We start from the raw sequence: 25,259 nt of genomic DNA, 5'->3' as shown, positions 1-25,259 counted from the left end.
CTCGCAGGTGTGCCACGATCTCTTCTTTATTTTGTTACTTCTTTGGTTTTGTCTTTTTTTGTCTGAAAAATTTTTTTTTGAGAATTTTCACAGATGTTCTGCATAAAAAATTGTTGTTTGGTGTTCCGTGGTCTCAAAATGTTTAAGTAACACTGGTCTAGATGACTACTGAAGTAGACACCAATGAGTGAGTCTATATCAGTGGTGAGCAACCTACGGGCCACATTCAGTCCACTATGTTCCACCTACAGCCTGCACATTCCATTTACCACCTCCCCTACATGCCTCTGGCACAGTGGAGTCCCACACTTCCTACTTCTCTCTTCCCCTCCCAGCGCTTTTGGAGCTCCATGAGTCCACTGATTCACACTTCATCCCCATTCCTCTCCCTCCCAGAGTTTGAACAGCTGATTCATCCCTACAAAAACCCGATGCAGTCACACAGCAAAGTTCTGGAAAAACAAAACTGCAATATAGACTAGAGCCTAGAATGTGCTGAACCCCTTGGTATAAGCTGCTAATGGATCCTCAACTTCATTGGGATGGGACCCTATATCATAATTAACATACCACAGTAGTAAATTAAGCAAGACTGTGCTAATGACTTTGCTCCATTTTCATGGAGCATAGTGCAAATACTTCACCACACATGGATAAAAAAATGGAGAACTTATTCTGAGTCAGTATTCTGAGCAATTAATCTTAATTGAAAATTAAACAATTGAAAATTATTTCTGGAATAAGAATTCTTCATGTTCTTCAACAATTGATAAGTCATTATTAAGGCAGCAAAATAATTATAGCAGAGAAATATTTTAACTCAAGGTAACACCAAATGAACAATGAAGTGGAAGGAAAAACGTATGTGAAATTTTTTCAGGCATATTATAGTAACAATACCTACCATTACTGTAATTTTTAAAACTTGTCAATGTTTGATTTGTTCATTTGACAGCACATTGTGCTCAGTCAATGTCACTGTTTCTTTGGCTAGTCAGTCTTTCCTTTGAAGAAGTGGAACCTCCTTCACACATGCAGTATCCACTGGGACTATGCACATCTTTTCACCACCTAAGTTGTGTGAATAGAAAAAGGGCCACATCTCCACCAGTCTTCAGGTCCTTCACTATTCAATAATCCTTAATTGAAAATTTTAAAAAAGCAGCCAAAGGGAATAAAGAGTGGGCCCACTAGTGCACTCCTCTAGAACCACCACATTTACTATGCAAACAATCATGTTTTCCTTTTCTAGAATTTTCTGTATGGATCCACACTTGGGAGATTAAAAAGCAATGAGGGCTCTGAGGAGTCAAGTCATTTGAAATACATTTTTTCCCCAAATTGGGCATCAGATCAAAAAGTCAAATAGAGGAAGTAATGCCACGTAAAGGTAATCTAGAGCACCAAGAAGCAACTTCATATATTTCAAATGCTAGATGCAACATTAAGGCATGCCATAAATCTAGTTATTTGTATTAATGTAGTGCTTAAGAATCCCAGTCATAGACCAAAATCCCAGTGCTGATATAGTACTGTAATCTCTTTGTAGGTGGCTGAGCAGCTATTAAGTTCTAAAAATCAAGATTACACAGATACATTTGGACAGTGTACATTGAGACACTGACCCTAGTCTTCTCCATTTAAGGCTTAAGTAGTCTGTGAGGATTTCTAGATTGGTTTAAATACCTAGAGCCCCTCCCTCTTAAGATGCAACTCATTTGGTTGTCAGAGGTGAGAGGGTGAGAAATGGGAAGACAAATATCAGTGGCTTGAGTGGTCTCTGGTTTACATCTCAATAAGAAATTCATGGAAAGACACATTTTTATTTAACATGGTGTGAAGGAAAATTCCTAAAAGCCCTGGATCTCACTAACCCTTTGCTGGGTTAATTTATAGTTTATGATGAATGCCATCTTCAGAGCGACAATAGGGCAAACAGTGAATGAGCAGGTTGACTGACAGCTCAAAAGACAGAACTGACTTTTTTTTAAATCAAGTAGAAAGTCCAAAATTAAGAGAATACAGGACATATCTATCTACTTCTGAGATGCTGTGATGCAGATTTTTTTTTTCCATTTCATTAAGACAGCTTTTCTTGTAGAACATGTCTTGTTTTTCAGTAGAATTTTTGGACTTCAACAGAACACTCAGTCTAGGAACCCCACCAGTTCAGAAACTAAACTGTCAGCCTGACACTATCACTCCAAGAACAGAACCTCGCTCCAAACATAAAATAAAAGATATGTTAGACTGAGAAGCAACGCTTAAGGCTCCAATATGAATTCTAAGAAGTTGGAAAACTAATTGTCAAGACAAGGACAGAGATATTAATAGCATGTCTTTCCAAACAATATGGGTCACAGGGAATATGCAGAGCAATTTTTGTCCTCCACCTAGGAGAAAGGCATCTATTAGAGATACTGGAGCCTACCTATACCTGAAAGAAAGATGGAGAACTTTTCTATTTTTGTAGCTGGTTTACAGATCTATAGGCCCTGCCCCAGATACATAACATAAAACAAAACTCATTTCTAAAAATTCATCCTCCTAAATTTATAATTTCTGTTCTTGATGAAGAGCTATCAAGGTGATCAGATAGTGGTTACTTCATTCCCAAATCAAAATCAGTGGTAATGGCTGCTACTAAAGATCCTATAACAAGATGTGAGTAAAAGTATGCAAGACTTTGAGAGGAACTTTATATTAATGATTTGCCTTCATTGAAACAGGAAGCAATAAAGATCCTACACATTCCATCTTCTCTTTTACTGATCACTCAATCTTATGCTCCCCGTTTGGCAGCTCAGATTAACTTCTATGTCATCTTAGAATGATTCTCAGTCTTTTCAATTCCAAAAACACTCCTCCACCCTCCTCTCATATAGCCAGAACTCCACTTCCTATTTAACAGTATGGGAAAGCAGAATGATTTCAATTCCCTAACACTCATTCAAGACTGAACTCCCGCTTTAAATGACAGACATCTACACAGAGGAGAACTCTACCTATCCGTCATTGGAGATCAGCCCTCATGGCTCTCATTTCCCGAGACTGAGAAGGCCACAAAAGCCAAACAAGGGCTCAGGGCTGCATAAAGAAAAGGAAGTGCATATATCTGCAATATAAAGAACCTGTAGAAATACAGCTTAGACAGGGTAAATGATGACCCAGAGTAAAAATTGCATTGAATTCAGACACAGTGCAACCAGAAAGATGCATATACCACCCTAGAGAGGCTGTACTGAAGTGGAGTAACAAGGGGGAAATCCATGCTCAAATCCATGGAGGAGAAAGACAACGCCACTGTCACTGGTATTAACAAAGGCACAAACAGCATCAGCTCCCCGCTCTTTCTGGTGTTACGGAGTATCAGCAACACTAATACTCCCAGAACCTAGAATATTGAGTGTGACACTATGAGGGAAGATCACCTTGGTAACAGAAAGCAGCTAGGAGACTGTCTTGGTACAGGATGAATCTCCCAAATCTAGGATTCTCTGGTCCAGCAACATCTGTAGTCCAGCAAGGCCACAAATGTTGCTGGATCAAAGAGTCCGAGGAACAGGAGCCAGCCAGGAGTAGGTGTGATCTGCGGAGTCCCAGCAGGGTCAGCAGTGACTAGGCAGGGGAACCCCAGCATCAGCAGGTTCCTGCTAATGGGTAGCAGGAAACCCCCAGTGTCATTGGAGTCAGGCGGCTGAAGCGTCCTTGGCAGCGAGGTCAGCAGTGGCCAAGGAAACCCAGGAACCCCCCGGTGGCAGCGGAACTGGGATGGCCAGACAAACCCCCAGCAGCAGTGGGACCACACAGTAGCTTGGGAGCCCTGTCCAGGGAACCCCACTGCAGTCAGGGAGACTGCAGTCAGGGAGTCCCAGCCCCAGCAGGGGAGCCCCTGGTGTCAGCAGGGCCAGACTGACAGCCATAGCTAGGGAATTCCAGGAAACCCCCAGTGGCAGCAGAGCCAGGATGCAGCAGCAGGGCTGGCAGCTGCTGGGCAGCCTAGGGAACCCCAAGGAAGCCCTGGAGGTAGCGGGGCTGGCGGCAACCGAGCAGCGCTAGCTGGGAATCCCCAAAAGTAGCAGAGCTGATGGCGGCCAGACATCCCTCGCTGTGGAAGACCTGGGAACTCCCTGGTGCAAATGGCGGGCAAGCAGGGTGGGGAGCCTCCACCAAGTCAGCTTTAGCAGGGCAGCAGCAGGGCAGCAGCAGGGCAGGGAATCCCAGCCTTGGGAGCTCCAGGGAGAGAAGCTTCCAGCACGGCAGCAAGCAGGGGAGCAATGAGCTCCCCTGATCCAGCAAACTCCCTGGGATGGCTTAGGTCCTGAAGCCGGACCAGGGAGGTCCAACCTGTATCATGTCTTCTATGACCAATAAATAGGAACAAGGAAGCGAGAAACACGTGTGACACTGTGTCTCTTCAGCTTCTCCCTCTTGCCATGAAATGCTGAGTCTGTATGCCAAGCAACTTCTATTCCCATAATAGAAGAACTAGAGGACACCAAATGAAGTTAATGGGTAGCAGGTTTAAAATTAATAAAGATTTTCTTCACACAGCATGTAGAACTCCTTGCCAGAGGAGGCTGTGAAGGCTAGGACTATAACAGAGTTAAAAGAGAAGTTAGATAATTTCATGGGAGGTTAGGTCTATAAAAGCCAGGGGATAGAAATGGTGTCCCTGGCCTCTGTTTGTTAGAGGCTGGAGAAGGATGGCAGGAGACAAATCTCTTGATCATTGTCTTTGGTCCACCCTTTCTGGGGCACCTGGTCTGGCCACTGTCGGCAGACAGGTTACTGGGCTAGATGGACCTTTGGTCTGACCCAGTACGGCCGTTCTTATGTTCTTAAGAAACTGAACTGTAATCACAAGCCCATTTTGCTGGGCTCACCAACAAGCATCTCCTGGCACTAATCTTTACACTCCTCTTAGACAAAGGCAAAACTGTCATTTTTGTTGCTCCACATCAGCTCCTATTAGTGGTGGCCAGGGCTATCAGGGGCTGCTGATAGAAGCAGTGGGAGGGAGAGGGCAGGTGGCACCACAGATAGTGCTGGGGGGGAAACCAGCTTTTAAGCCAGCTCTCCCCAGCACCAGCTCCTGTTTTCCTGCTCCCTTGCTGCCTAGTCGATACTCCACTCGACTACCTGATAAGCTTATCAACTAGTCACTAATATCCCTACTCAAAAGTTATTTTAGGAGGGTCATGGCAATGTCACCCTTACTTCTGCACTATCTTCAGAGTTGGTCAACTGGAGAGAAGTGGTAGTAATGTTGATCTTGTGCCCATCTTTGAAGGCAGCACCCACCCAAAAGCAGTGCAGAAGGAAGGGTTGTAATACAATAGCAACGTACTTCTGTACTATTGTTTTCTGAGCTGGGTGACCAAAAAGTGGCAGCTGCTGAGTAAGATAGCAGCACAGAAGTGTGGTAATACCATACCATGCCATTGTTACTTCAGCACAACTGTTGGTAGTAACTCTGCCTTCAGAACAGGATTCCTTGCTATTGGCCACTGATCTTCAGCTGCCCAGCTGTGAAGGCAATGCTGCTACCAGCAGCTGCACAGATGTAATGATAGCAGCACTGCAATCCCCATATAATCACCTTTCAACCTCACACAACTCCTTTTTGAGTCAGGACCTCTATAATTACACCACCATGAAATTTCACATTCAAATATACAAGATGATCAAATTTACCATTTTTTAAATCCTATAACTGTGAAATTGACCAAAATGGACCATGAATTTGGTAGGGCCTTAGAAATAAGTCTTGTCACAGAAAGAGTCAGATGCTAAGAACCAGACTCAACTAGGCCTGTCTAGGTATTTATGTGGCCACATCACTACAGTATTTGAGCATCTGTCTACAGAAATTTAAGACAGTCCTTCTAATCCAGTGGTCTCCAACCGTTTTAAGCACAAGATCACTTTTTGAATTTAAGTGCAATGTAAGATCTACCTCAAACCCAAATACTCTTGCCCCGCATCCTTTGTGCCCCTTTCTGAGGCCCTTCCTCTGCTCACTCTGTCCTCCCTCCCTCTTCCATTCTCCCTCCCTTTCACAGGTAGGGGATGAGGGTTGGGGTCTTAGACTAAGGGAATTGGAATGTGAGAGGGGCTCTGAGCTGAGCCTGGGGAAGGGAGTTGAGGTGCAGGAAGGGGTTCAGGGCGCAGGGAGGGAGTTTGGGTTCAGAGGGCTCAGGGCTGGGGTTGCAGGAGGGGGTTCATGACTGGGGCAGGGGTTCGGAGCTGGCTCCAACAGGACACTGTTTACCTCAGCTGGCTCCTGGGTAGCGGTGCAGTGGGGCTAAGGCAGGCTCACCCCTGCCATGGCCCTGCACTACTCTCAAAAGCAGCCAGTAAACTCCCTCCATCCCAAACCCTATTGTGCCCCCCCCCCTCCATTTTGTGGAGACAGAATACAGGGTGGAAGAAGGGGCACCCTGACATCAGCGACCCTCCTCTCCCTTCCCTGCTCTGTACCTCAAGCAAGAGGCTTCCGAGGTGGGGGGGGGGGGGGACAGCTCCAAGGCAAAGGGCAGGAGGTGCACAGCAGATGTGGAAGGGGCAGCTGAAGTGTCCGCACTTGATAGTCTGTTGGCCAAACCAGTCAGGATTACCTGTCAAAGGCTCCAAGATATACCAGTAGATCCCAGTCTACTGGATGGTGACCACTGTTCTAATCTTTCAGGGCACTGTTGGAAAAGTTGAGATATTTAGCAAGTCTAAAAACTAGTCTTCTCTCAGCTACCAACATCAGGGGGGTCACAAAGCCCAAGCCTTTCCTGGTAGCTATGATTCCACTGCACAACAGACCAAACAATGACTAATCATTCCAACAAAGCAGAAAAACAGAAAAGAAAAAAAAAAGGGAGCCCAAGAGGAACGGACCCTGAATGACACACACTTCTCAAAAGTAGAGATGTTCAAGTGTTTATTACAGTAACCGTGTAGCCACTAAATCTTAGCTATTACACGTTTTACATGCACTGTGGGCTCTATGGTATATCGCTTTGCTTTATACTGCAGAGCCTGCAGCAAAGCCTCCCCAGGAGCGGAGCCACCAGCCCTTGTACTCCGAGCACCTATGAAAGAGGCTTCACTGCCTCAGGAGCTGGCTGAGTTTAAACCAACAAACATCGGATTATCGATTAAACAATTAGTTGGGTAAACTAACATCCCTATTCACATCTGGTTGGGATTAAAAACAAACTCCGCAATCAAGACTGGAGTGGCAATAATTTTTAATGGGGGAGCCACTCCAAGATTTTGGTAAGTCGTTTAACATTGTGACTGTGTAGCCAATAAAACTTTTATCCGTTACATGCATTGCAGAGCTTTACACTGCAGAGCCTGCAGGGAAGTCTCCAGATGCTGCACTTTTCTATGGAGGAGGTGCAGGGCCTGGAATGGAGTTGGGCATAGAAGGGAGGCTCAGGGTATGGTGCAGGAGAGTGTGTGGAGTCTGAAAGAATTTGGCTGAGGGAAGGGGTTGTGACCTGGGCCAGGAACTGGGAAGCATGAGAGGATTTTGGCCTGAGGAAGGGCTGTAGGAGGGAGTTTAGGATCTGGGAGGGAGCTATGACCTGGGGCAGGGAGCTGCAAAGAGTTTGGGTGGTGATCTGGGGCAGGGGATTGGGGTGCAGTGGGTGTGCAGGTTCAGGGAGAAAGTATGTACAGAGAGGATTCTAGCCTGGGGAGGGGTGTAGGAGAGAGTGCAGGGTCTGGGAAGGAACTGTCACCTGGGGAAAGTGTATGTGTGTGGGGGGCAGGGGGAGAGAAGAGAGTTTGGGTGATGACCTGAGGCAGGGAGTTGGGGTAGGAGAGGGAAGGTGCAGGCTCTGGCCAGGAGGTCCTTACTTAGGCAACTCCCAGTCAACAGACTAGTGAGACCCTCAGACAGGCTCCCTGCCTGCTGCAGCTCCAAGCGCAATGCAGCTGGCTGCTCCATGTTGCTGTCTGCATTAGGTGCTGGGAGAGGAGAGAGGTTTTGTGCGCTGTTGCTGCCCCAGCACTATTTTTCAACTCCTATTGGTTTCTAGTGCACAAAGCCCCTTCCCCTACCAGCGCACGGTGGAGAAAGCTATATGGAACAGCCAGACACTTTGAGTGGCATGGGGCTGCTCTGTGCTTGAGGGGCCCAGCAGGTTGGGCCATGGGCTAAATTCAATCCATGAGCTGTATGTTGCCCACTCCAGATCTAGACAAAAACAGTAGTGAAGGTTTAAGGATATGACCTGTACTCAAGACATCTGATCCTGCAGCAGACAGAAGAAACTTAGGATAAGGAAACATTAACTCTTTTATATTCAGAGTAGGAATGTTCAATATCAGTTAATTGAATAGTCAAGTAACCTCATGAATTCTTATCGGTTAGTCATCTATTCTATAGTCCCCAGGAGTGGGGCTGTCAGCCAGTATCAGAGGCAGCAGCATAGGGTGCCAGGCAGGAGCTGGTCCGCAGGGGGAACCAGTTTAAAAACTAGCTCCCCTTGTGGACCAGCTGCCTGCCACCCTGTTCTGCTGCCTCTGATAAAGCAGCCCCTGTCTAGGGGGCGGGTGGGTCTGAGCTTCTGGACCCAGCGCAAGCTGGAACTAAGATGGGCTACCTGCCTGCCCAGCTCCTAATACACTTTAAATGCAGAGCTGCAGCAAGTGTAGGTCCCTTAAGGACCCATCGCAAGCCAGGATTGAGCTGGAATACTGACCAACCTGCTAAAAAATGTACTGGAGGGGTAAGAATGAGTAATCTAAATTTAACAACTAATTGAATAGACGATGTAATCCGCATCGACTATTGAATTAGTCGATAAAGGCGCCTCCACCTTTAAAATGTACTAAGAGCCCTGTCGGCTCTTGCTACATTCCAAAGGTGGAAGCGCCACGAGCTCCCTTGCTGCATACCTGCACCTTTTCCCAACAGAGATCATGCCTCTCTCTCTCTCATAGAGGCAATGGAGGAGGCGGGGGGGAGTGAGTAGTTGAGTCACTAGTCGCTTATATCCACCCCTATGAAGGAGTTGGATAGGGAAATGCGTGTAGTCTATAGCATTAACCTATAAGCTTTTGTTTTATCAGCTCATCAACTACATTATTACTTCCCTAATTCAGAGTGCAGATGGATGGATTCTGGGAGGTGTTCATATGGATGAAACAAACAATAATGTAGCATACTACCCATCAAAACAGCCAGAAGATGTTGCACAGATGCAATTTGGGGTAGGTCTGCTAGCGTGTTAGATTAGTTACAAATTCAGGTCTAAATCTTGTGTTAGGATCCAATAACCCAGACTCCTGGAGAGTCCCTTTACCTGTAGCAGGATTTCACATCAGCATAGGGGCCCAATTTAACAAATACAATGGCCTCTGTATCCCAGAAATTTTTCACTGTTACTCTCTGCTACTCTTGATACAATTAAAGTACAGGTTGCGTCTCTAAAATGCGGGACTCTCTGGACCACAGAAATTCCTGGACTAGAGAACCCTGGGGTTGGCTGGGGCTGGGCTGTGCTGCCCCAACAGTAGCAGGGTCAGTGCAGTGGGAAGAACCAGCCCCAGCACAGTCCGGGCCGAATCAACATAGTGGGGAGCGTAGCCCCACCCGGGCCAGAGGCAGCGGGGCCAGCACCCAGTAGTGCAGCCTGAGCTAGTGGCAAGAGCACAACTTCAGCCGGAGTCAGAGCGCTGAGTAGCATAGCTCCAGCCCCAGGCAGGAAGCAAAGCCCCAACAGGGCTAGGGTCCGCTCAGGTTTCCAAGGGTGCCAGACCAGGGAGGTCCCACCTATACTTCTGTGAGATTCCCCTCTCCCCCTCCCATCCTCCAAGATAACATTCAAGCATAGTTTAAAAAATATATATGAAAGTTTGGATCACTGTTACTCCTTGTCATTTGCTGTGAAACTCAAGAATCACCACCCAGAAAGGGAAGATTTCTGTTCTTCAGTTACAGCTGATCTTCAGTTACCGCTGTTAAGCACCCACTGCTATTGCTTAAGTAGAGAATATAATAGTGGTCTTTGCCTTCCCCACTCCTGAGCCATCTGTCCATTGGGTCAGTACCTCAGTTAACTCAGAACAGTCCAATAAGTTGCCAAATTATACCTGTTGCCAGTTCCAACTGGCTGATAAAAGAACTAAAGAGCAACAAGGCATAAAATCTTGGCCACGTCCCCCCACACCAGAGGCTCTGCAACAGCAACGTGTCCCCTACACTAGGGTGATCTTTCTTTGGTCAATTGCATGAGAACTGCCATCCTGGATCAGACCACCAGTCTGTCCAGTCTAGTGACCTGTCACCAATAGCAACAAATACTGGCACCTTCATATGAAGAACACAGGAAGCCATTCAGTATAGACAAAGAAAGTTTCCTCCAAAAATCTCAGTAGTTAAGAGTTGCAGGGGAGGTAGCCATATTAGTCTGTATCTCCAAAAACAATGAGGAGTCCTGTAGCACCTTAGGGTATGTCTACACAGCAGCATTATTTCAGAATAACTGATATTATTTCAAAATAACATCTACATGACACCTTCATTTTGAAATCATGTCGAGCTGGAGGGCGTCTCACTCCTGTAACCCTCGTCTCACGAGCAGTAAGGGAAATCAAAGGAAGAGTGTTCTTCCTTCAACTTCCTGCTGTTTAAACAGTGCCAAAAACGAATTAAGCTATTTCGACTTAAGATACATAATTGATGTAGCTGAAGTTGCATAGCTTAATTCAACTTTAGCCCTGCTGTGTAGACGTAACCTTAAAAACTAACAGATTTATTTGAGCATAAACTTTCATGGGTATAATCCACTTTGTCAGATGTAGCTAGTACTTAGACGTCAGTAGTTAAAAATCCTCATGGTTCAGCGCTTAAGATCTCTATCACCTGTACAAATCTTGTGCATCAGTATTTACTATTATTACTGCATGTTTTTGTATACAAGTCACTAATCCCTTTCTGAATTCTGCTAAACTCTTGGCCTTTGTTATGTTGTGTGGCAGTAAATTTCACAGATTAATTGTATATTATGTGAAACTGTTTCCTTTTAACAGTTTTGAGTTTCTCACTTTTCAATTTCATTGAATGTCCTGTGGCTCTTAATTTCTTAGATAGGGTTAATCAAACTCCACCTACACTTTTGGCTATTCATTATTTTTATGTTTTTATCATGTCCCTCACATCTCCATGCTAAGGAAAATAATCCCAGTCTTTTCAATTTTTATAAGATTTTTTCCATTCATTGACTCAAACTTTCTCTAACCCCACCCCCAAATTCAGCAATATCCTTTTATACTGATCTTGAGGTTGCTTTGGCATCTATCGTGTGGTTTTAAATGGCCACATCATATCATTTAGGCCTATATTGTTTAGAGTAAAAAAATACTTCACCATTACAATATTGTTTCAAAGCTGTTTTCTGTATTTCAGATTTCCACATACAGAATGCCTACATTTGTGTCAACCCTTATTTCATGTTCTTTGTCTTGGCTAATTATAATAGTAGCATAGAACTTTGACATTTTGTGTGCATCAAGAAATACATAAGAATGTTATCCAATTTTACTGTAGCACTGATAATTATAGTAAATTTCAATTCTGAATCATACGTAGCATATATTTAAAAATTTGGACTACTGGATGACATAACAGGAACATATACAGTGTATCCTCTGGAAACAAGTAGTATTCCACAAAAATAAGGCTCTTTTGACTACTTTAAAGGCTGTTGTTGCTGTTCTTGTTAAAGTGGTAAAATAGTTAAAGACTACTGGTGGAGGATAGGGTACTGACTAATGATAAGGAGGGAACCAGAAAGAGGAAATGAAGAATTAACTGAATAAAAACTGTAAAGGGGCTAGTAGTTAAAAACAAATACCAAAACTGATAAATTTTAATATTTTACAAAATATCAATATGAAAGTTTTACATAAGAGTTAAAAAAAAGAAAAGTCTTAGAAATGAATAATGATAGTTAAATATTGCTATTTTTAAATAATGTTAAAATAACAGAAAAGGATTTGGAAAGTGAAGGTGGCAGAACTTTTTTTTTTTTTTAAGCAAACTTGGGTAAAGGCTACCAGCTAACCAACTATCATAGGCAAGCTTAGGCTCCCATGTTACTTGGCCCATCCTGTGTAACTAAACAGGAGAACGTTTCTGTAATATTTTCTAATGCCCTCTCAAGTTACCATACAAATATGTAAAGTTCATATTTATCCATCAGAGGTTCTGCTTCTGGACTGACAAGTAACATGAAGAAACATGGAATAGGTATTTTCCTGAAAGCAGGAAACTAAACACATGAAGTTTCCTGAGGCTATGTTTATACTACAGCTGAAGAGAACTGCCATCATGTCTGGCTGGGAATCTCCCCTCCCATTCCAGGATCTGAGCCCTCTGGTCCCTAACATATCTGCGTTTACAGATCATCTAAGCGACAGGACGGGAAACCCCTTGAATCACCATAAAACCAAGCAAGACTCATCAAAGAGCTAGATCAGCATAAGAACTAAGTCAGAGGGAAACACAGCCTCGATGGGCTCAGTTACTGGGATCCCAATCTAGCCTCCTTCCCTGGAAAACATTCGTGTGTGGACTGCAGGCTGATTCACACCGTTGTTCTCAACAGGCATAAAAATACTTCCAAGCCACCAACTCCCTCCGCCCAGCAGGCACGCACACACGGTTGAAAAAACTGACTCCCAGAACTAGTAACACACAACCCACCGCTACTCATCACAGCCACGACGGCAGGCAAAAGTGGTTGTCAGCCCCTCTGCCTGACCCTTCCCCCAGGCGCTCCACGCAAGGCCGAGCGGGGAAGCAGGCAAGCGAAATACACACGAAACTGAAAGTGCAGGCGGCGGCGGCGGCGGCGAGGGATGGCGGCGGGGTAACGCCGACGGCGCATTCGCCAAGGACCGATTCAAACTGCTCCATTTCAGTCCGCCCGGGTGCAAAGCTCCGCGATGGCCTCGGGCAACCGGCACGGAGACAGCCCCGGGCGGGGGAGGCTGCAGCTCACCCCTGCTCTCCGGAGACGTCTCCCTCCAGCCTGTTTGTTTGCATAGCACCAAAGTGCGCCAGCCCAGCAAGTTCCCCTGCCGGCGCGGCGCTGCGCTCCCCCTCCCCTGGCTGACAGCCCGTCCGCGGCGGTAAATACCTACAGCACCTGCCCCCGCGCCATCTCCTCTTGCTCCGGCTGTGGGAGGACGCCGCGCCGCTGCCCCTGGGAGCGCTGCCCGGACAGGTCCTTGCTCCTGCCCAGGACACGCGCCCGTGGCTGGGGGGGGGGGGGGATCCGGAGGATAAAAACACCGGCGGGGCTAAGCACATCCCAGCCGGCCCCGGAGCGGGCGAGGTAACACCCCAGCCCCGCGGGAGGGGGCCGCCGAGAGACAGCGCCGGGGACACCACCTGACCCGGCCCCTCCATCCCGCCCGCCGTCAGCCCGCTCCGGCCCGCCACGCGGGGGGGGGGGGGGAACCCGCCCGGCCGCCCCCAGGCCGGACTCACCCCGAGTCCCTGCTGCCAGGCGCGCGCAGGATCCGGCCCCCTGGCGCACCCGGGGCGGAGGCAGCGACACCCCTTCTCGGCTACCTTGTCCGTGTGTCAGGGGCAGGCGTCGCGTCACCCCGCCTGCCCTAGGCCGAGAAGCGCCCGCCGCCAACGCCGCCGCCCGGAGAGACTGAGCCGGGGCCTCCCCAGCAGTAGCAGCCGCCCCGGGGGGGCGGGAGGGGGCTTGGCCAGTGTAACAGCACAATCTGCCCTGCCTCAGAGCGTGCCCCTGTCCCTTCTGCACATGCTCGCACTCCGAGCGGGCCCAGCGGGCATGCGCGCGGCGCCCGCACATGCCCACTGGCGACGGGAAGCTGCTGCCCTCACTCTGCCCTTTGGCTCGCGAGGGCTGCTCGCGCTGGCCAAGGGAACGCCCGCCGCGCGCCGGGCAGCCGAGCCGGGGGAGGAGCAGGCGGGAGGGATGGAGGAGCGAGCGCCCCGAGCATGGGTCCAGCAGCAGCAGCTCGTGGGAGTGACTGGCGGGTGAGTGACTGGGGAGGGGAACAGATCAGGGGAGTGGGGGCGAAGGAGCAAATAGGGGCCGAGTCGGGGTAGGTGTAAAGCGGTGTGGATTGGAAGGAGGAGCAACAGATCGACTTGGGGGAAGGAGGCAGCTTGAGCAGCAGATCACGGTGCTGGAGCAAAAACTTGGAGGAGAGAGGAAGACAGAGAAACAGAGCGGGGGGTCCGAGGGGATGGAGGCAGAGAGAGCGGGCTTGTAGGATAGTGAAGCAGCTTTTGAAGAATCTGGACGATCAGTGGGATGCAAAGATGGGTGACCAGGTGTAGGTTAAGGGAGGGAGGAGGAGCAAAGCGGAGAGAATATAAGGCTAATAAAAGGGCTTCATTGGATTTGGATTGTCATCCGTGGAATGGAATCTTAGATTGACTGAATAAAACTAGAATACAAGTATTCAGTATCTTCAAATATGTTTGAGTGGTTTTGTCAGTACTGAGATTAATTGTGTATCGATGTCCATGTTTTCCCCTTTCGATTTTCCAGACTGAGGTATGATTTCTGTGTGGAAAATGTTATGATCGATGTTGTCTAGATGTATCAGTTAAAATATAACCAAGGGTCTCGCTTTCAAGTGATTTTCAAAATAGTTTTTGCTGTGGATTTTTTATTTTTGTATTTCAATTCTTATTTGTTATTATTTATATTAGTGATGTTTTTAGTCGTATGTTTTCTCTCTTACTTTGGAAAAAGGAGGGCTAGTACTGTAAGACATTTTTAAATGTTAGTAAATATCTATCAACATGTTAATAGATCATAAATAATCCTGCTGAGGAAGTACTTTGACTTTTCCTTCCTTTTTTTTTCCAGAGGTCATCAGTACATGTTTTGTTCTAGTAATATGTAATATTATAACATGTGCTGTTGTTTCTGTGTTTTGCATATCTGCTTTCTGTAATAGTGTCATATTTATTGAGAAGAACTGTTAAAATGTAATTACATCAATGTACAATGAAAAAAATGAAAGATTTGTATGGGGTCTAAAACTCTGATGCATGAGTACCCAGATATCTGTAAAAACTAATTTTTGCTAAAATAAAATAATGATCCTTACTGTCAGTAGCAGCTGTCATTTTCACAATAGAGGCTGTATATTAATAGCCCAATCACTATTCATGCTTTTAACAATGAAAATAGTAAAAACACTTTCAGTGATAGTTTCTGTAAACATAGCTGCATCCAATAGTGACTACCTGCACTCCATATATGTTTGCAGGATTGGAGCTTACTTTGCTATAGGATGACACAGTAACTATGTTCAGGTTTTTTAGCATTCAGACTAAAAAAGAGTGAGATTTTTTGGTCAACAGCTCTTATTGGAAAACTCCCAACTTTCTCTTCTCTTCCCTTTTTCACTTTAAACAAGGCTACAGAACTTAGAGTTGGTGATTAGTTTTCCCTTTTTTTTCCTGTGGTGTACACTGATTAGACTTTATCCTGGATAATTTTCTATGTTCTAACCAAGGGGGGAAATTAGATCTTGGTGGAGTAGTATGATATAAAATTATTGCATTAAGACCCTTGTAGAGATTCCCTCACAGAATTTCCCCATATCATTCAGGCAAGGAAGGGGAGATTCCCATCATCTATAGAAAAGGTTGTAGAGCTGTCTCTGAGCCTGTAGGTTTCTCAGGATCCAGAGCATGCCTCCACACCTTGGCATTTCTGAAAACCAGGACACTTTCATGTAAGTATCTAAAAATGGATTTGAAAAACTTGGTCTCACATAATGAGTGAAATGACATATGTGAGAATAAGAGAAATGAACACATGAGGTTATATATGTAGTAAGATGAGAGCCTGAAATATAAGCCCATGAATCACAGGCCTGATATGAGGCCTAGCTAACAATGGTCAAGACTTTGCTCACAGCTTAGTTTTATATTAGCAATGGATTGGCCCCTGCTTCTGTCAGTATCACACAGAGCTGATAGTGTTTTACACTAATTAGTAATAGGCACAGCTGTAAAACAGTAATTGGTACTGCCATGGATTGAAAGCACATTCCAGAAGGATGGTAAAAAAGGATCTTTGTACCCATGCATTTCCCACAGTAACAGGGACATACAGACTCCAGTTCAGAAAAGGGTCTAAAATGACAGCATGATGGAGAGAGCTGTTTTGATTGAGCCACCAGATGCAGAGTGATGGATGATGTCTAGGTAACATCAGAGTGATGTGTAACTTGTTTGTAGCTGTATATAAAGTTGCTTGAATGGCCTGTCTTTGGCCTAGGAGGGAGTAGTACCTCCCACTGACTAATCTGGTCCATTGTCAGGGGGTATATATGTGTAGTAAAGCTTCAGGGGGTAGCTGAGTTAGTCTGTACAGGATAAACTTAAAAAGCAACAAATGGTATGCTAGCACTTTATAGACTAACAAAACATGTACATGGTATCATGAGCTTTTGTGGGCACAGTCCAGTGGGCTGCCCAGACTCCTTTGATCTTTATCTGATTGTGTGGTCTTTGGGGATTCTTTTGGAGTCTGCTGTATTGACTACTTGCACAAAGTCAACACAACACATGGGAGGAGCACACACACACGCATGCAGCCAAACAGTTATCATCGACAGAGAAGGAGACCTGTCAGGATACCACATCACTCGCTCCTGACTACCACACTATCCTTGAAAATCTTCTCTGGTAACATTTTTTATATGTAAAAAAAATCTCTAAAAAAAATGTAAAACTATTAATAAGTGCAAATAAATGATCATATATGTTTATTTCTGAAAATGAAGTCATACACACAATGTAGACACATTCTCATGTAGTAAGAGTTCCTTTTGAAATAGTTATGTTAAAAATATCTTACCAGATAACAGGTAGTGTCTGTTGAAAGTCCATTCAAGTTTTCTACAAATATAAAATATATCACAAGATTATTAGAGTAATCCAAATGTATAAGACATTTATTATCCCCTCAGTGATGTGGCATGGAAATTCTTGGCTTTCATACTAATGTGTATCAGGAGTAACTACACTGAAGTCAGTGAGTTACATTGGTATAAAGTAGGGATGTAAAATCCCATTTAATTGATTAACCTGTTAAAAAGAGGGGGCCTCTTCAGCCCAGCTGGAGTGCCCTCCCTGTGCACAGCAGGCCCTTAGCATAAAACAGCTGTAAGGTCTAGATTGACTCTTCTGTTTGCAAACATTTAACTTCATCTGTGCTAAAATACCATAGTGTTAGCTGTGATAGAATAGAATAGAAATTTATGTGCAGATTATACATACAAAACTGTTAAAAGAAAGTTATTAAGTATAAAGCATAAATAAGACCGTGCAACTTTAATTCAGCCTCCTTGTGTGTTTGCAATATGATACAGTCTTTAATTACATTATCACATACTATGTTTTCCACGGGTCCCTTCCCTCACCCTAGCTTCTTTTCCCAATCCCATTATCCTAACCTAGCAAGTCCCAATCTATACTGATCAGCCTTCTCATCCCAATCTCGGTCTCCTTGCCCTACCAGTCCCAGTTTTCCTCGCCTATGCCAACCTCCAGCCCCAGTTGCTACACTTCAAGCTCCTTTTCTCTAACTCCTACCATCACTAGCCTCCCACATGTCCAGTTCTTGCACTATCTGCATTCTAATCCAGCAGTTTTCTCCTTCACATTGTGTAAGCATTAATGGGGGATGATCTTTGGGAGCACAGAAGAGATGGGCTTCTTGCTCTTACTTCAGGTACATGAACCTTCAGCTGTAACTACAAGAAAATCCTGCTCACCCTCAAGCAGCAGCATGCCTAGTGTGGATGGCATCTTCAGGGGTTTTAGCTGTTAAAATCTAAGGCCCAGATCCTCAACGATATGCCTAATTCATCTTTATTTCAATGGTAGTTAGACCCAGATCCTTAAAAGTATTTAGGCGCCTATTGATTTTTTTCCCCCAAAGGCTTGTAAATTGGCCAAATATGGGTGGATTTTCACAAGGATGGCAAAAGGCACAGTCCTAACACAAAGTGCTCTCACGCCCTGTGGCCTAATGTCAAGTCCCTACTCTAAAGCCTGACAGCAGCAAAGCTATTTAAAAAGTTGCCAGAGTTTTTGTTTGTTTGTTTGTTTGTTTTTAACAGAAAAAAACAACATTTTAGCCTTGTTCTTGCAAACAGCTAAATCGTTTTGGCTGAAAATTAAAATACAATATGTATTCTCCTGAGGCAGAAACTTTGTATGGAAATATTTAGCCTAAACTGAGAATGTTTTGCAAAGATATAAGCAACCGAGAGCACAATCTTATAATTGGCAGTGTGGAACAACTTTAATATTAGGGAGTGATATCAACTCCACCTATAAATCAGCCCATTACATGAAATGGCCACTACTGAGGCATATACTTAGTTAACAATTATTAGTAAAATAAATACACTATCTCAACAAAATTAAGTCTCAGCATCTGCAACCAGCCTGCTTGTCCTTGAACTAAGTATGCACCTGCACATACCCAATAAGCAGACTTATACTGAATGTTTTAGTTAATAAACTCAGCACAATCTAATATATATGCATGTGTGTGTGCGTGTGTAACTTTAAAATCTGATCACATCAGCAATTCCATTTTTGATCAATCTTAAAGATTACAGTAGCAGTCAGTAAAGAACTCATGCAAATAGTTCAGAAATTAGGGATGTGGTCAGATTTGAGATTTCTGTTAGAAATTATAAGTTTCCAGTGCTTATATTATTGTGCAGTTTGTTATGTTTTAAAAGATAATTGAGATGCTAATTATGTAGACAAGGATATACAGTTAAAATCCCACTGATGATGAGTGCAGGAAGTTCACATTATGTTGGGTTCAGCCTTAAGGTTGGTGACTACAGACTCCAAGATAGAAAATAATCATTCTTTCTGAAGACTGCCTATAAAAATTTTAAAAAATACAAATCAAATAAATGATCAGGTGTAGGAAGATGAATATGGGGTGCTGGATAGAGATTGTCTCATTATGGAGCAGAATTGACAATAGATTAGCTAGTGTCTGCACCTTTGATATTGGTCCTTTTTATGAGACTGACAATATTATCAGAGTGTTCAGCATCTTAATTTCTAGTGTTTGTTTATTCATGATGTGATGTTTACTTATCCTTGCTCTACATTCAGTTTTCCCCTTGCACAGGTCCAAATTAAAAGTCCAGGAGAGGTGGGCATTCTGAACCCCCACTGCAATTCTAGGAGACCCTCTGCATGGCTGAGGGCAACTAGCTCCTCCCAAAAGGTGCATAGCTCTCCAAAATGTGGAGCCCATAGTAAACAAAATAGAAACCCCGACAAACTGAACACTCACCTGAAAGAACAAAATATCCAATTTGTACTTTTTTGGTAGCTTCCTCATGTGGTTATTGGGCTGTTCCCACAGCCACCAAACCTCATCTAAATGTGGAAATTAAATTATTTCCAGAGCAGCCAACGTTTCTGCTGTTTAAAATTCTGTCACCCTTTGACACCTTAATTCCTCTATTTCATTCTGGTTCCTCCTCTTCTCAACTAAGATGCAAACTTCAGACGTTCCTGATGTCTTCTCCCTTCATTTCATGTGTTTATATTACACCCTTTTCTCTCTGCTTCTCCCACATTTCTCCTTCTGTGTTCTTGAGCCTGAACTACATCTTTATTCTCGTTTCCTGTCATTCTGTTCCTCCTCCTCACCTACCCACCCTCTGCACATAGTTGAGAGGAGCAAAGAGACCTTTCCTCTTGACCCTCTGACATGTTTCTCCACTCTCATTCTTCCTCCTATAGATCAAATTGTCTGGCTGTCTTCAGCAGTCAACCAGCTGCTCCCTAACCTGGGACACACTTTAGGTGTTCCAAGGGGTGACAGTTAGAACTGGCCACTGTCAGCACAAACTGTCTACCAAAGAAAGTTGCACTGATTTAACCTTAGGTAGTTAAATTGGTACAAACCTCTGCTTGAACACTCTTATTTCTGTTAAAGCATGGTTTCGATTGTTTTGTTATTTTGTTTAAATCCATTAGGAAAAGATTTAAGCTAAATCAAAATAAGCCATGTTCAGATTGAAATATCAGGGTCTACATGGTTTGGCATAGGTTTAAATAAATTTTAAAATTATTTAAATAAAATTGGTGTAACTGTCCTGTGCATACAAGGTCTTTTTCACCCATTTGTAGTTTGACCAGCATGGATGGGATTTCTCCATAAGCCTCAGCCAAGGTGCTACTGCTGGGATGTTCCAGTGGGAATCTGTGGGATCAGCAGCAGTTTAATTGATGCTGGTCTGACACTCTTCCATGTGGGAGGTTACATTCCACATTGCTTTTAAGCACAGTCCTCAGAGGCCTGTCTGAATCTGCCTGCAGTGAGCTTACTACCTTTGTCATTCTGATGAAAGGGAAGAAATTATACTAATGAAGTGTCACAGAAGCAATGAAGAGGTTTTAAGTGCCACCATGCCCTCAGTCTGAACTGGTCCATTTTACCATTCACTATTAATGAAGTAGTGCTACCTTTTTAGATGTGCTTATTTATTTAACATCTTTGTTTACTGGTATAGTCTCATGGAAGTGGGTCTGGCCCACGAAAGCTCATCACCTAATAAACCATCTTGTTAGTCTTTAAAGTGCTACATAGTCCTGTATTTTGTTTCAGCTACACCAGACTAACACGGCTACATTTCTATCACTATTCTCATGAGATGTGCCTCTCATTGTCATGAAAGTCCTGGGGGGTGTCATTCATGCAATCATTCAGTATTCAAAATGTAATAATAATTTTAAAAAATAAACAGAAAATGGGAAGAGGGGCTTTCAACAAACTCCACATTCTGATCGCAACCTTGGCTGTAAAGCACCTTGTTCTTGCGCTCCACTTTCCTTTTTGTGATGGTCTCTGAGGATACATCTACACAGCAACGTTATTTTGAAATAACTAAGGTTATTTTGAAATAACTTAGTCCGTGTCTACACAGCAGGCAGTTATTTTGAAATAATGTTGAAATACTGTCAAGCTGGAGGACTTCTTATTCCGACTCCTGTAACTCTCATTGTACAAGGAATAAGGGAAGTCAGAGGAAGAGTGCTCTAATTTCAAATAAGTGCTATGTAGATGCTCCCAATTTCGAAATAAGCTATTTCAAAATAAGCTACGCAATTGATATAGCTCAATTTGCATAGCTTATTTCAAGTTAAGCCCTGCTGTGTAGATGTACCCTGACAGAGTTACACTTGGTTAAAAACATGGGAATGTAGGAGGCACACAAAGAAATAAGGTTATTTAAGGAGATTTTCTGAGCTTTTTCATTACATTTTGTACTGTATTTATTTCTGTCCAAATCAAACAACTGATTTCACTTCAAATGTACTCTGGTAACAATTTCAGTATAAACCAAGAAAAACATTACTTGGGGAAACTACAAGCACATACCTTGTTTTTATCTCTCTTTACCCCTACCTGCAGTTTAGTTTCACTCACAGGGAGTTTCTTACCCTACCTTAGTAACACAGAATCATAGAATTGTAGGATTGGAAGAGACCTCTAGAGGTCATCTCGTTAAGTTCCCTGGACTCATGGCAGAACTAAGTATTATAATATACACCATCCCTGACAGGTGTATGTGTCTAACCTTCTCTTAAAAATCTCTTATGATAGAGATTCCACAACCTCTCTAGGAAAACTTCCTGCCAAAATAGTTAAGCACTAGAATAAGTTCCCTAATATCCAACCTAAGTCACCCTGGCTACAATTTAAGCTCATTGCTTCTTATTCTATCTTTGAAGGTTAAGGAGAACAATTTTTCTTCCTCCTCCTTGTAACAATACTTTATGTAGTTGAAAACTTATGTCCCCTCTCAGTCTTCTCTTTTCAGACTAAATAAACCCAGTTCTTTCAATCTTCCCTCATAGGTCACGTTTTCTAGACCTTTAATAATTTTTCCTCATCATTCCTGAAATGTGGCACCCAAAACTAGATACAATACTCCCAGGTAGACCTAATCAGAGCAGAAGAATTACTTCTTGTGTCTGGCTTACAACACTCCTGCTAATAATTCTTAGAATGTTTGCTTTTTTGCAACACTGTTACACTTCAGGTATGTCTAGACTACATGGCTCCATCGACGGAGCCATGTAGATGAGCTTACTAGACATAGGAAAATGAAGCGGCGATATGCCTCGTGAAATGAGGTTTACTGGAGCAGTTGACAAAGGCTTCGCTTGTCGACCGCAGCACGTCCAGACTGCCCCGCTGTGCCGCCAAACAGATGATCAGCACAGCGTGGTGGCCATTTTTATGTAAATGAAGCGGCGATTATTTAAATCGCCGCTTTATTTTCCTATGTCTAGTAAACTCATCTACATGGCTCCATCGACGGAGCCATGTAGTCTAGACATACCCTTCAATTAATATTTAATTTGTGATCCACTCTGATCCTCAGATCTTTCTGCAGTATTCCTTCTTATGTAGTCATTTCCCATTTTGTTTGTGTGCACCTGACTGTTTTGCCGTACAGAAGGGGAATATGTTTATTTTAACTGTTGTGCTACTAATGTTGTTTTGCCTGTAAATGAGATACACTGCAAGGCAGGACAATTACTGGAAGCCTGATTCAGCACTGTAACTCCATTGAAATCAGTATGAGTTACACAGCACTAGACTGGAGTAATGCAATGCTACATCAAACACCAATGAAATAATTTTGCCCTGACCTGAAATTAACTCACATTGTTTCTGAAATAAGAGCAGCCACATAGGTGCATCCAAGGATATTGTCATCTGGAGTGTTTCTGTATTTTAAGCTCCTTCTTGATTTTCTTCTGTTTGTTCTATAGAATGCTGATAAGGTGGTTCCTGTATTTTAGATGAGAGAATACCAAAGTTAGAACCATTGGAATGATAGAGATGTAAGATACCACTTTTACATTCATACTGTTTAAATAAAACACAGATATGCAGGATGCAAGTGTTGCTAAACCGAGTTCCTTAATCAGTGATATAAAACAGAACATCTACCAGAGTCCATCCTATTTCTGGAAAAATCTTAGTCCTTTTTGGTACATTTTAGCGAACGTTTTCTGTAAAAAGAAGCTCTTTATATAAAGAAATCCAGTCTTGATCCAGTCTAGTTTTCAGCCATTTTCTTTTAAAGAGAAGTAGGAACAAGATTTGGCCTGAACAAGAAAAAATATTTTTCACAATACGTTATGTTATCCCTCACGTTTAAAAATACTTTTTAGATCTGTGCATCTAACAACTCTGCAATTGATAAATGTCTTCATCTGGACTTTACAAGGGTGAAGGCATCTTGAAATTAATACAGGCAGTCCCCGGGTTACGTACAAGATAGGGACTGTAGGTTTGTTCTTAAGTTGAATCTGTATGTAAGTTGGAACTGGCTTCCAGATTCAGCCGCTGCTGAAACTGATCAGTTTCAACAGCGGCTGAATCTGGATGCCAGTTCTGACTTACATGCAGATTCAACTTAAGAACCCCAGGCATCCCCAAGTCAGCTGCTGCTGAAACTGATCAGCGGCTGATTCCAGGAAGCCTGGGGCAGGGGCTTCCTGTAGTCAGCTACTGGTCAGTTTCAGCAGCAGCTGACTTGGGGATGCCTGGGGTAGAGCAGCTGGGGTGCTGCTGGGTTGGTCCAGTAGCGTCGCCGCTCCTCAGCCCTACTGGACCAACCCAGCAGCACCCAAGCTGCTCTGCCCCAGGCATCCTGATTCAACCGCTGCTGAAACTGACCAGCAGTGGCTGAATCAGGACGCCTGGGGCAGAACAGCTAGGGTGCTGCCGGGTTGGTCCAGTAGCGCCCAGACCGGCGCTACAGGACCAACTGGCAGTGCCCCAGCTGCTGTACCACAGGCATCTGGAGCAAAGCCGCGGAGCACGGGGGCAGCGGGACAGCCCAGTCGCGCCGTGGCTGTCCTGCTGCCCTCGGGCTCTGAGGCTTTGCTCTGCTTTGCTCCCCGTCCCCCTGGTCTGCAGACCAGGGGGACGGGGAGCAAAGCGGCGGAACACGCGGGCAGCAGACAGCCCAGACGCGCGTCTGGCCTGTCCGCTGCCCGCATGTTCAGCCACTTTGCTCCCCGTCCTTCTGGTCTGCAGACCAGGTGGACGGGGAGCAAAGCAGAGCAAAGCGGCGGAACACGCGGGCAGCGGACAGCCCAGACGCGTCTGCTCCGCCGCTTTGCTTCCTCTCCCTGGTCTGCTGGAGACCAGGGAGAGGGCCCCGTTCGTAACTGCGGATCCAACATAAGTCGGATCCGCGTAACTCGGGGACTGCCTGTACAGAAAAAGAGGTCCTGAGGACAATAAACCAGATAGAAAAAAAAAGATTAAATAACTAATAAGGCTTTTCTTTATATTTACAAAGGAATTAAATTATTAACCTCAAACACTTTATCAGTTCTATAGTGTACTTGTCTTCTTTGTCTGCAGTCATAGATAACCAGTGTCCATAGTTTTCATCTCCTTTTAATTCCATTAAATCAGTCCCGTTTCCATCAGTGGAAAGGGGCAAAACTGAAGTGATTTTAGTTTTACAAAACCTTACTGGTCATTTCAAGAAAACACAAGATAGTTCAGAGCCAAGTCCCATTTTACCCTGTCTTCAAAATACAATCAAGTCTGGAAAAATGACTGCAGTTTAGGGTTATCACTAGTCATAGTATAACAAATGTAAAACCAAACACTGCATTTAAAATAATTGCCTTCTACAACTATAGAATGAAAAAGAATAATTGGATTTGCATTTCCTTCAAGCTGCAATGAGTTTCAAAAATCAAGCCAATTTCCTCCAGAAAAAAACATGAATCTATTCATTGTTATCTGCATTGTTCAGTTTAGGTTTTCTGTGTACTGGGAGGATCATTTGTGGTACTTTTCAGGAAACTTGATGCCTTTGTGATTTAGTGCCCTCTTCTGTTGGACAGTGTCAATACACACAACACCACTAATTTGTCATCTTCATTTACCTAAAATGAGACAATATTATTAAAAACTAAAGGGAATGGAAACAGGTTGAAATGTTTTAGAAGTTGAAAACTACAAGAGCACTAGACATAAGAAAAGAAGCTCCATTAGAAATTTTTTGTGTGGAAAAAGCCATGAAACATTCACAAGCTTCTATGTCCCTTTAATGTAATTATAGTCCTTCAGAAAATGTCCTTTTTCAGGGTAATGTTTGTTAGTTATATATCACATAGCTGAAACATTTGTCAAGTTTCTCTTATA

The 25,259-nt window shown here is 44.0% G+C and overlaps 1 protein-coding gene and 1 long non-coding RNA gene across 6 annotated transcripts in view; one reads left to right on the top strand and one right to left on the bottom strand.

The window, feature by feature from the left end:
• Positions 1-13,766, bottom strand: part of ELF2 (E74 like ETS transcription factor 2) — a 65,830-nt gene extending 52,064 nt beyond the window's left edge. Inside the window, exon 1 of one of the 5 annotated variants that reach the window (XM_075929934.1) lies at positions 13,505-13,766. The gene's annotated coding sequence lies outside the window, so the exon portion shown is untranslated. Of the gene's footprint in view, positions 1-12,715; positions 13,085-13,151; positions 13,173-13,504 lie in introns of those variants that run through there. The other 4 variants (XM_075929935.1, XM_006124423.4, XM_075929937.1 and 1 more) reach the window with 4 other exon arrangements.
• A 94-nt stretch (positions 13,767-13,860) lies between these two features.
• Positions 13,861-25,259, top strand: part of LOC112546013 (uncharacterized) — a 34,190-nt gene continuing 22,791 nt past the window's right edge. Inside the window, exon 1 of the long non-coding RNA XR_012904132.1 lies at positions 13,861-14,029. This is a non-coding gene — a long non-coding RNA (uncharacterized LOC112546013). The remainder of the gene's footprint in view (positions 14,030-25,259) is intronic.

This window comes from Pelodiscus sinensis, chromosome 5, assembly GCF_049634645.1.
Source record: "Pelodiscus sinensis isolate JC-2024 chromosome 5, ASM4963464v1, whole genome shotgun sequence".
Taxonomy (NCBI): domain Eukaryota; kingdom Metazoa; phylum Chordata; order Testudines; family Trionychidae; genus Pelodiscus; species Pelodiscus sinensis.
The sequence above is the reverse complement of the archived record's forward strand: the minus strand, read 5'-3'. Positions and strand labels throughout refer to the sequence as shown.